Below are 12,859 nucleotides of genomic sequence, written 5' to 3'. Positions count from 1 at the left end.
CACACTTGAGAAATCCTTTTTTATTAGATTTATGGTCCCCTCTGGCCATATTTCTGCCAGTAACCAGGACCTCTTTCTCCCCTTCAGTCTTATCACATCTAGTCTCTCTCATAATCTCACACTTTGAGAGGAGCCAAGGACAAAGTGTGCAAATCCATGAACCAAAAGAACTCAGCCATTTCAAGGTTTGTAGTCTTTAATATGTGGCTATTATTTATGAGCGTTATTTAGTATTAAATAAACAAAACACTCCATTATATCATACAACTTCTGTAAGATTTTCTATCAAAAACCTCAGGGAAATATTTGTCTAGGGGAGGGCGTGGAGAGGGAGGAAGAAGACTTTAACTGTAACACTCTTACTCCCTCCCCATAAAATTAAAATCGGACGATCATTTTTAAATATAAATTTCATTTTCTGATTCCTAATACATATGACTTCTTGTAGATGATGTTGCAAAAAATTGGCAAAAAAGAAACTGTTAAAAAGTATCCATTCACCTTCCATGGAAACTGAAATGTTAGAACTTTCTCTTCCATTTCCAAGTTATGCCACGGGTCGCTTGATCAGGAATTCCCCCATAACAGTGCAACAGCTTTCAAAGAAGCTCCTCCGTCATTCAAAACAAATAATCCTATGAGGTCAGCTGAGTTTCATGTATCTCCTCAAGTTTTAAATATAAGGAAGTGCCCGATGGCTAAGTTCACTTAGCTTCTTAAAAAGGCCCCGGTGCAACCTGAGAAGATTCTCCTTGTGTGCATGATTGTAAGAAATGAGACAAGCACCCTATGATGAACTAAGCCATCTACAGCCCTGAGTCAAAACCGATTGTAGTAGTTGCGATTTTAGAGGGGATTGCTTTGTGTCAATTTACATCCACAAGACTCCTGAAAGATTCATGTATCTATCCATATTTATTTATTTATTTATTAAAAATTTTTTTATTTATTTATGATAGTCACACAAAGAGAGAGAGGCAGAGACACAGGCAGAGGGAGAAGCAGGCTCCATGCACCGGGAGCCCCACGTGAGATTCGATCCCGGATCTCCAGGATCGCGCCCTGGGCCAAAGGCAGGCGCCAAACTGCTGCACCACCCAGGGATCCCATCCATATTTATTTTTTAAATATTTATTGAGCACTTACTGTGAGCCAGATACTGCTATTGATTTTAAACAAAGTTTAAAAGTGGTTTATTCAATTTCTAAACCAAGTAATAATGGCTTCAATACTCTATTTTCTCATTAAACAAGAAATCTGGAGAAGGGTGGATGCTAGTATTAGTCAGCAACTTAGTAAGGCTAGGACCAGTATCTACGTGATGGCTTGGTGTTTTCACATACTTACAAAATAGCTGCTAGAGTGCCACAAATCAAGTATATATTCAGGGTGAACAGTGGGGAAGAGGCCATTTCAGTTAAGTCTGTTCCTTTTATCAGAAAATCAAGGGGCACCAAGGTGGCCCAGTTGGTTGGGCATCTGCCTTTGGCTTGGGTCATGATCCCAGGGTCCTGGGATCAAGCCCTGTGTTGGTCTCCTTGTCCAAAGGGTGTCAACTTCTCCCTCTCCGTCTGCCTGGTACTCCCCCTGCTTGTGCTCTCTCTGCCAAATAAATAAAATCTTTATTTAAAAAAAAAAGAAAATCAAAAGTTTGTCCAGAAGTACCATTAGCAGACTGCCTATTATTCCTCATTTTCTAGAACTGAATGACATGGCCACCCCCTCCCCACTCCGTCCCCTGCCACACACACACACACACAGGAAGAACTAGGGGAGTGAGATAAAACCTGGGGCTGAACATATTTCGTCCCCTGGATAGGACCAAGATTCAGATAAAAGATAAATGGAATAGACATGGGTGAGAAATGGGTAGACAGCAACATCTTCTAACCTCTCCCCTTCATATTTCATATCTTCGAATAATCCTTTGCATTTGCCTAGGACTTCATATTTTACAAAATAGTTTTACTTGCTTTATCTTAATTCGCCCCGCCAATATAACAACAAGGAATTTAAAGCTCAACAAAGTGATTTTTCTCTAGTTTATACAAGTGATAAAGTTACAATTTAGGTATTTTGATTCCCAAACCAGTATCCTTCACTGCCTTTTAAAAAGAAAATAGCTCTCTAAAACTATCATTCAGAGGTAGAAGCATAATGAGACTTCTGTTTCTGATCAAGACAGAGTAATAGGGACCCGATTGAATTTGAAAGTAATAAAATAATGGACAAAATATGTTAAACAATGTCCCTCGAGAGTTATATGATATAGAAAAAAGAAGGACAGAGTGTTTGGGGAGGCTTCAGAGATGACCTTTGGCTGGAGCTATCTTATTCCTCCACAACAGTCCTCTTCCAGGTGTATTTCAAAGAAGACTTGGCCCAACCCTGTCCTCTGGGAGGCAGTGAACTACAATGATCCCTGAGAGGTAGTAAATAAATGAAGTGAACCCTACAATCACCCCGGCTTACTGCCTGGAGAAATTTTCTAGACCATCATGTACAGAGAAGGAACCAAGACTGGGCCTACTGGAGTCCCTGGCTTGAGAAGGCAGGGATGAGAGTCCAGTGAACCCAAAAAGGTCAGAGTTCTCGGGACAGATTACTGGAAAAAAAAGAGCTGTAAGACCTCCAGATGTCTAAAGAGGTTCCCATTCCAGTATCCAGTTGAGTACTGATGAATAAGTGCATGTGAGGAGAAAACACAAGGCTGGACATCTTATAATAATAAACGACAGAGTTTGGGGCACCTGGGTGGCTCAGTGGTTGAGGATCTGCCTTTGGCCCAGGGCGTGATCTGGGTCCTGGGATCGAGTCCCACATTGGGCTCCTGTGTGGAGCCTGCTTCTCCCTCTGCCTGTGTCTCTGCCTCTTTCTCTGTGTGTCTCATGAATAAATAAATAAAATCTTTTTAAAAAATGACAAAGTTCATAAGAGAGCATGACACACAGTAATAGTGCTTCAAAATGTATGAAACTCAAGGAGAAATACAGGAATCCACAATTTTAGGTATAGGTGAACATCTCTTCTCTTAGTATTTGTTAAAACAAGTAGACAAAAAATCAGTAAGGGTATAGAAAACTTTAAAAATACTATCAACAACTTGATCTAATTGATATTTATAGACTACCTCACCTGACAACTCAATACATAACTTTTCAAATGCATAAGGCACACTTAGCAGATTGACCATATTCTGGACTATGAAAATTATCAATAAATTGTCAACAAATATTAAAAGATTCCAATACTACAAATTTTATTTCTTTGACACAATGAAATTAAATTAGAAGTCAAGAACACAAAAATATCTGAAAAATCCTCAAATATTTAGAAACAAAATAACAAAATTCTGGAAAAAAAAGTGGATTAAAAGAGTAAAAGGAAAATTATAACATATTTTGAACTGAATGAAAGAGAAAACACTATATACTACAATTTTGTGGATGCAGCTAAAACAGTACTTAGAAATTTAGGACATTAGGTGCCTATATTAGAAAAGAATAAAGGGTTAAATTAATGTCCTTTGTTTCCACCTTAAAAAAGTAGAGAAAAAGAAGCAAGTGAAAACTAAACAAAGAGGAAGGAGTAATAAAGACAAGAGCAAAAGTCAATGAAACAGAAAACAGGAAGATTGATGAAACTAAAAGCTAGTTCTTGAGAAGATCGATTAAACTGACAAACTTCTGGTCAGATTCATCAAGAAAAAAGAAAATATACAAATAACCAACATCACAAATGACAGAATAGACATGACTACACATTTTACACATATTAAAAAGGATAATCAGGGAATACTTTGAACAACTTTTGTCAATAAATTCAATCATGAAAAAAAAAATAAATTCAATCATGTAGATAAAATGGACATACTCCTTCCTTAAAAGACACAAAGTACCAAAACTGACTCAAGAAGGAATAAATAATGAGGATAATCATATCTATTAAATTGAATCTGTATTTAAAATCTTTAAATCAAAGAAAACTACAGGCCCAGATAGCTTCACTAGAAACTTCCCCAATTACTTAAGATAGAGAGAATACCAATTCTACCTAAACTATCCCAGAAAATGAAAAAGCGAATATTTCCCAACTTATTCTGAAGGCCAACATTACCCTGATACTAAAACCAGTCAAAGACATTATAAGAAAGGAAACTAGAGCCAACATTCCTCATGGATATAGACGTAAAGGTTCTGAACAAAATTTAAGTAATACATCACAACCAAATGGGGTGTATCCCAGGAATGCCGGATTGCTTTAGTATTTAAAAATCAATCAGTGTAATCCACCATATTAAAAGACTAAAACAGAAAACTCACATGATCATCTCAAGAGATGGAGAAGAAGAATTTGACAAAATCCATTCCTGGAAAAAAGCCCTCAGCTGATTAGAAATAGGAACTTCCTCAACTTGATAAAAGGCATCTATGAAAAACCTACTACCAATATCATACTTAATGATAAGAGACTAAATGCTTTCTCCTAAAACTAGGAACAATGTTTTAATTCAACATTGTATGGGAGGTTCTAGCCAGTGCAATAAGAGAGAAAACAAGCAAAAAGCTATCCAGTTTGGAAAAAAGGAAGCAAACTGTCCTTGTTCACAAATGACATGAAGTCCTATGTAGAAATTTTGTGGAATCTATAAGACAGTGTAACTAATATGTGAGTTTAGCAAGGATACAAGATTGATATACAAAATTAAAATATAGGGATGGACAAAATAGGTGAAGGGGAGTAGGAGCTACAGGTTTCCAGTTATGGAATGAGTAAGTCAGGGGGGTGAAGGATATAGAGAATATAGTTGGTAGCATTGTATGGTGAAAAAAATATATACATATAGCTCTAGAGCAGAAATAAATTTTCAAAAATTTAAACTGCAAAATACCATTTATAATTACATCAACAATATACAATATAAAACATAAAATTTCTCCTTTTGCCAGGGATAAATCTGGCAAAAGATGTATGAGATTGTACACTGAAAATGCAGTATACTGTATTCATTGGTCAGAAGAGTCAATATTTTTTAAGAGGCTAATTCTCCTCAAATGGACTGGTAGATTTCATGTATCACAAAAAAAAATCCCAGTTGACTTTTTTGGGAAAAGTACACAAGCCAATTCTAAAATTTGTGTGGCAATGCAAAAGACCTAGAATAGCCAAAACAATTTTGAAAAAGGACACAATGGGAGAATTAACTCTACCTTATTTCAAGACCTATTATAAAGCTACAGTAATCAAGAGACTATGATACTGACATCAAGACAGGCAGACAGAATCATGGAATAGAATGGAGAGTCCAGAAAAAATGCCCACACATATATAGACAATGGATTTTTGACCAAGGTGTATTGACAATTCTGTGAGGAAAGCATAGTCTTTTCCACATGTGGTTGACATTGTGATTGTGGAGGAACTGAATATTCACCTTTGAAAAATGAACTTCAGTATGTATCCCCCACCATGTAAAAAAAAAAAAAAAAAAAAAACTCAAAAGCAGTCAGAGGCTCAAGTGCAAAACATAAACTAAAGAACTTCTAGAAGAAAATATAGGAGAAAATCTTTGCTACCTTACATTAAGTGATGAGTTTTTAGAGAGAGCAGCAAGAAAAAAATTTGACAAATTGGAGTTTGTCAAATTTTGCAACATCTGCTTTTTGAAAGACAATTAAGAGAATCAAAACCTACTACAGACTAAGAGAAAATATGAATAAATTGTATATTCAATAAAGGACTTGTATCCAGAACACATAAAAAATTCTCACAACTCAGGGTACCTGGTTGGATTGTTCAGTTGAGCATCTGCCTTCAGCTCATTTCAGGGGCTGAGATCAAGCCCTGAGTCGGGCTCCCTGCTCAGTGGGGAGTCTGCTCCTCCTTCTCCTTCTGCCCCTTACCCCCTGCTCATGCTCACACTCTCTCTCTCAAATAAAAAAAAAAAAAAAAAGAATTCTCACAATTGAAAAAAAGAAACAATGAAAAAAGATTTGAACAAACAATTCACATATGGACATATATCCATAGCTAGTAAGCACATGAAAAGGTGTTTAACATCATTCATCATGAGGGAAATGGAAATTAAAACCACAATGAGGTACCACCACATATCTAATAAAATGGCAAAAATTAGGGGCGTCTGGATGGTGCCATCAGTTGAGCATCCAACTCTCGGTTTCTGCTCAGGTGGTGATCTCACGGTGGGTCGTGAGATGGAGCACAAGCCCTGTATCCAGCTCTGTGCTCAGTGCTAAGTGTACTTGAGATTCTCTGCCTCTCCCTCTGCCTCTCCAGCTCGTGCTCTCTCCCTCAAGTAAATACATAAATATTTTTTTTACATGGTAAAAATTAAAAACACTGACCATACCAAATGTTGGCAATGATGTAGGGTAACTAGAACTTGCATACGTGGCTGATGGGATTGTAAAGTGATATAACCACTTTGGACAACACTTTGGTGTGTGTGTGTGTGTGTGTGTGTGTGTGTGTGTTTTAATTTAAACATTGTACCCACCATATGATCTAGCCATTCCACTCACAGATATCTACCCAATAAATACGATAACATGCGTCCATATGAAGACATTTACATAATGTCCATAGCAGATATTCTTGTAACAACCAGAAACTGGAATCAACTCCATGTCCATCAACCCATGAAGGAATAAGCAAATGGGCGTATCCACAGAATACAATACTAATCAGCAATGAAAAGTATGACTATTGATACAAGCAATGTGGTTGAATTTCAATTATGGTGAGTGAAATAAGCCAGACCAAAAAAAATTATACATATTGTATTATTTTATGTATATAAAATTCTAGAGAATGCAAATTAGTCTATATGGACAGAAAGCAGACTAGTGTTTGCTTGGGAGAAAGAGACAGGTTCCAGAGGATGCTTTTGGAGGCGATGGATATATTCATTAGCTTGATTAGGATGCTGGTGTCATAAGTATATACGTATTTTAAACCTATCAAATTATAAACTATAAACACGTACAGTTTGCTGTTGGTTAGTTACAGTTCAGTAAAGCTGTCACAAAACAATGAAAGTCAGGTCAATTGTTTTCTCCTCATCCTTCAAGGAATTTAGAACACCGTAACTCCGGTCTCTCCCCTCCTATTTTCCATGTTAATAACGGTCATTATTTTAACTCTCCATTTACTCACATTAGCTCTTAGTAGTGGTAATTCGTAGCACCGTCAGGCCGCGGGTTTACCAGTATGCTTACAAATTCCTTTGTTTGCATTCCCCTTTTATCTTCCAGATTTATATTTCGTTTTCCAAAATAATATTCTTTAGCGTTTCTTGCAATGAGAGTTTGTGAATGGCAAAATCATCTGACAATACCTTTTTTGCCCTCAGTCTTGAAATATAGTTTATTTGGTTATAGAATATTGGCTGAAAGTTCTCCTTCCTCATTCTAGAGATACCAGTCCGTTATCTCCCAGCCCCCATTGTCGGTGCTGAGAAATCTACTGTCACTCTACGTGTCATTTATTGTTTAAAAATAGATATTGTAGGTGCATCTGCATGGTGCATCCAGTGATTTTGGCTCAGGTCATGGTCTCAGGGTCCTGGGATCGAGTCCCGCGTCAGGCTCTGCGCTCAGCAGGGTATCTGCTTGAGATTCTCTCTCAGCCCCTCCCCAGCCCCTTCCCCACCTGCACACCCGCCCTCTCTCTGTCTCTCAAATAAATAAATCCTAAAAATAAATAGATATTGTATCATTTTATCCCTGGTTTCCTTATTCATCGAGGTTTAAACGTCACCAATGAACATGTGTGAAGAACTTCCAATAGATGTTCCAGTTCTTTGGGGGATCTACCTGTTTCTGTTTATTTATTTATTATGTTTTATTCACTTTTTAAAAATGTCTTCATTTGCGTGTGATCGACACACAGCATTCCCTGGCCCAGCAGGTCTGCACCCCGTCTGTGCTCCCTGCGAGTGCAGCTCCCGCCTGCTCCCCGTGACCGTGACAGCACCGGGCCTGCTCCTTTCCAGCACTCTCTATTGCATCATGTCAAGAGATTTCTGGAAAAGGGAAAATACAGACTAAGTATTCTGCTCACCATTTTGATAGGAACCTAACGTCTACTTCTTTTGTTTTGGTTTGTTTTAACAGGCACTAGGGATTTTAGCTATATCTTAATTAATGCCACCTTTATAATTCAAAATTTTTAAATAGATTGTAGCATCTCCAGCATTGTTCCAGAGAATTTTCAACTATTTGTAGGCTTTTGAATCCCAGCCCTTATCTCCCGGTATCTCTGAGATTCCACCTCCTGTAGGTCCCATGGTATACACCATGTCACAGACACAGAACTTCAAATTTGCTAAAAATGCATCTGGATCATTTTTTTAAACAATTTTATTTTTAAGTCATCTCTACACCCAGTATGGGGCTTGAACTCACAACCCCAAGATCAGGAATCACATGCCCTTCTGACCGAGCCAGCCAGTCGTCCCCCTGTGGGCCAATTTTATTTGTTTGTTTTTTAAAGATTTAATTAATTAATTAATTTATTTATTTATATATTTATTTATGAAAGATACATAGAGAGAGAGAGAGAGAGAGAGAGAGAGGGGCAGAGACCCAGGCAGAGGGAAAAGCAGGCTCCATGTGGGGAGCCCGATGCAGGACTTGATTCCAGGATCCCAGGATCATGTCCTGGGCTGAAGGCAGGTGCTCAACCACTGAGCCACCCAGGGATTCCCCCGTGGGCCAGTTTTGAACGGTAGTGACACAGAAGCTTATTTTCATTTACATAAGTTGAATACACATTTGTGAATATATATGTGAAGAACATACTGAAACTATCAAAACAGCCAATATACTAAACGGATATATCTCTGTAGAAATTAAAACAGAAAGAAACAAAGAAAAAGAAGAGGAAAGGAGAGAAAGGAAGAGGGGCACCCAGGTGGCTCAGTTGGTGAAGCCTCTTACTCTTGGTTTCCGCTCAAGTCGTGATCTCAGGGTCAGAGGCCTTTGCCCCCCATGGGCCCTGTGCTCAGCATGGAGTCCGCTTCAGATGCTTTCCCCTCCCTCTGCTCCTTCCCCAACTCCATCAGGTGCTCTCTCTCTCTCTCAAATTAATAAATCAATAAAAGCTTTAAAAAAAAAAGGGAGGAAGACAGGCATCACAAAATGTGGATAGCGTTGTATGCAAATCAAGCTCAGGTTATTTCTTGCCCTCTTCCTGCATTCCTGTCCTGGACCGCCTCCTCCAAATCCTGCTTAGCAACCTATGTTCGATGCCTGGATGGGGTCTAGCCTGGGACAGCAGCAGCAAGGGCTACGACGGAGGGATGTGCTGTCCACTGGGAGCTGCTGCTTTAATCTTGGGCGTCCTGCTAACCTCCCACCTCAGTCCCACTGTCACCCGGGGGCAGGGTCCCTAAGCGGGTGCGGGGGGAGCCCAGGGAGCCCCGGGCACACCTGCCGCCTCTGCGGATACACACAGGGCTGTCCCTCTGGCACCTTCAGCAGGTTTCAAGGCTAAGAAAACAAACCCTTAAAAAAAAAAAAGGTTTTTTCATTTTTGTTTCCGGCTGCAGCCATTTGAACCAGAATAAACAGCACGGGGAAATTAAGACAGTACAAGTTGGAGTAAAATCAAGTTCCACCAACGTGTATCACACACACTGAATATCTAGATTAATGATTTTATTTACTTTTCTCATTTGTCCTTTGGGAGAGTCAATTTTTAGGGGAGAACCATACATTCTTTCCCATCACAAGAAAAAAGGAGGCTTATTCTCTAAGAGGCAATCAGGCTTTCTGAAATCTGTCCTTTCCTCTCTCTCTGGCTTAGCCCAGGTATATAAAAAATTGCCCTTTTTGACCCCCAGAGAAGAAATTTTCCCAAACCCATGATTATTCTGCTTAGTGAATTTGAATTCTTGGACTCCCAATGTGATACAAAGGGCCAGCAGCCTGGTGAGGAGGCGCGGTGGTGGGTTTCGTGCCTGCTTCTCTTGCTGAATAATGATGGCCGAAAAACTCATTAGCCCTGGAAGCCTCAGTTTCTGCATCTATAAAATGAAAGTAGACCCTTTCACCACCAGTCATTTGTTAAGATCAAGGGAAAGGACTCAGGTAAACCGACTGTCAGGACCGCGCCCAATGTGTGTGCTACGTGCAAGAACAGAGACTGTCCTCCTTAGGTTCTTTTCTCCAGGACGGTCATGGATTTAGTTTTGGGATCATTAGTGAAACAGTGCCCGAGTGGGCAAAGGGAAAATACGTCAATGCATGGTGCTTGTCTCGCGTAACGGGGAGGTAGATCCTATAAAACAGAACACGCTGTGGTTCGCAGCCTGCAAGGCTCGCTTTCCTTCCAATGACGAAGCTTCGTGCTGGGGACTCGGTGCGCCAGTAAATGAGACGTTTCACTGTCAAAGGAATCCACACAGCACTTCCTAAACCTGTGTGATCATAGGGTCCACCTGGGATGCTTCTAGGACATACAGATTCCCACATGCCTGCCCTAGAAATTCTGATTCAGTAGGTCCGGGACAGGCCTAGGAATCTGTACGGTTAACAAAAACCCCAGATGGTTCCTATTTTAGGCAACTTTAGGAAACACTGATTAATTGCTTGGGACTCGGGAAGTGACTCATCTGCAATTAAGCAATAATGTCTCCACTTAAGGAACAATGCCAAGTTATTTTAAAGCCATTGAATAATTATATACACCCCTCGAAAATTCATTCGAATGAGCTGTTATTTCAATCAGACGGATTGTTCCACTTAGGATACATTTATACAAATTTCTAAGTTTTAAAAATGTCACTTGTTCTTCGTATTTGTATTTGTTGCGCTTTTTTAGGTTTTGGAGGAGGACAAAGCATCGTTGTATCAATTGTCCATAACTTACCTAGGGGCCGACTTCTCAGGTGTCCAAGTTTTGAGACGGGACTTTGGGTATACAGTTTCCTCCTTGCCCTCAGACTCACATTTTTATGTAAAAATAGGCTGAATAGATGCCAAAGATTACATTATACACAGAAGAAATAAAGTTGTCCAGAGCTACTGACTGCCACTTCCACCACTTTTGCATTTTGATTTTATCAAATTAATTTTACTAACAGATGTTTATTGTATTATATCATTCTAACTGCGATCATTTTCCTTACACAATTAACATCAAAGGGAAGTTCGGGAGGGGGGGAGGAAGGGCAGGGGGCCGGGTGGCTAATTAGCAGAACTGAAAGATCCCCTCAGAGGATGGAGCCTTTTGCCGGCTCTGTGCTCACCGGCTGCAAACACCTGCAGAGCTTGCGCTCTCTCGAGACCCCAACTCTAAAAAAAAAAAAAAAAAAAAGAGACCCCAACTCTGCTAACATTATCGACTGTTCTGGAAAAGTGCTCAGAACGGGACCAGACAGACCTGCCTTAGGTCCAATTCACTTTGCCCGGTTGCTTTGTTCTGCAGAATTAGGAATGGAAGGTCTTTGCTAAAATTATTAAGGAAACCATTCAAAATACGAACTCCATGAGAAAGAAGCAAGTCCCCCAAATAATGCATATTTCCCCCTCAATTTCTATTGCACTGGCAACGATTAAAGACGGGAGTGCAGGGGCAGCCGAGGGGCTCAGCGGTGGGCATCTGCCTCTGGCCCAGGGTGTGACCCCAGGGTCCTGGGATCGAGTCCCGCGTCGGGCTCCCTGCATGGAGCCTGCTTCTCCCTCGGCCCGTGTCTCGGCCTCTCTCTGTGTCTCTCACGAATAAATAAGTAACATATTTTTAAAAATGAGGGTGCAAGACCTTAAAGATGCAGTGAAGCTGTGGGGAATGCATAGCCCAGACGCACACGGTGGACGTGTATTTTTGTGCGTGTCCAACCCCTCTTCTTCTTGGAAAATCACCGTCTTCTAGAAACTTCTCTTCCCTCCTTTCCGTGTGTCACTAGCCAAGGAGCTGCCACAGGCCGGCGGGGCTCCCGGCCACCACTGACCTGCTGAAGGCTGGGCTTCCAAGTCAGGTCTGGCAAGAATCCTTCCCCTCCCTCCTGATTTTTGGATTTTGGATCAAAAGTATGAGGCTGCATTTTCTCAGGTGGCAGAGGCTGGAGGCTGCAAGGCCCAAGCGTGGTTGGGGAGGGTGGCGAGTGCAAGCAGAGAAGTGCAGTGTGGAGGAGGACACGGGACAGATGTGCCTGCAAGTCCTGCCCAGGGCGACGAGGTCGGGCGGTTTCACTCCCTGGAGCCTGTTGGTCTGTTAAATAAAGGCCATCATAGTAGGACTTATTTCAAGTGGTTTTTGTGAGAAAGCATCGTGATAATTGACGTAAGTCACTGAAGACTGGACTCAACACATGGAAAGACTCAGTCAATGTCCAGGCACCAGCGCCCTGGATACGGGTTGGCAAACCATGGCCGCGGCCCCCGCGGGCGGGGACAAGATGCGACGAGGTTCCCGGCACTGGTTATTAGAAAAACAGCCCACAATCAAGGTGACACCTGACTACAGTTTTAACCAAACTGTCAGAAAAAAAAAAAAAAAAAAACAACCAAAGAAACCCACAAACAACCAAAGAAACCCACAAACAATTCTTCGAGCATGGCTTTGAAGAATAATGATTCGGCGATGACCATTACAAGCGGCCGCTGGCGCTGAGCCGACCTGCGGGCCAGGCCGGGAGCGCACACCCCCAGCACCCACAGCCCTGCTCCTCGGGGATGCTCCCATTCTGCAGATGAGGAAACCGCCGAATGATGCTGAAACGTGCCTATTCCCTGAGAGCCCGGGGACCGGCCAGGGTTCCTAAGAGACGCGGCCGCTAGGCACCTCTGCACCTGACCTCTGTCCCGCGGCCTGTGGTCACTGCCGGGTCGCTAAG

The sequence above is a fragment of the Vulpes vulpes genome, chromosome 5 (genome assembly GCF_048418805.1).
Source record: "Vulpes vulpes isolate BD-2025 chromosome 5, VulVul3, whole genome shotgun sequence".
Classification (NCBI taxonomy): domain Eukaryota; kingdom Metazoa; phylum Chordata; class Mammalia; order Carnivora; family Canidae; genus Vulpes; species Vulpes vulpes.
Note: the sequence above shows the minus strand (reverse complement) of the source record.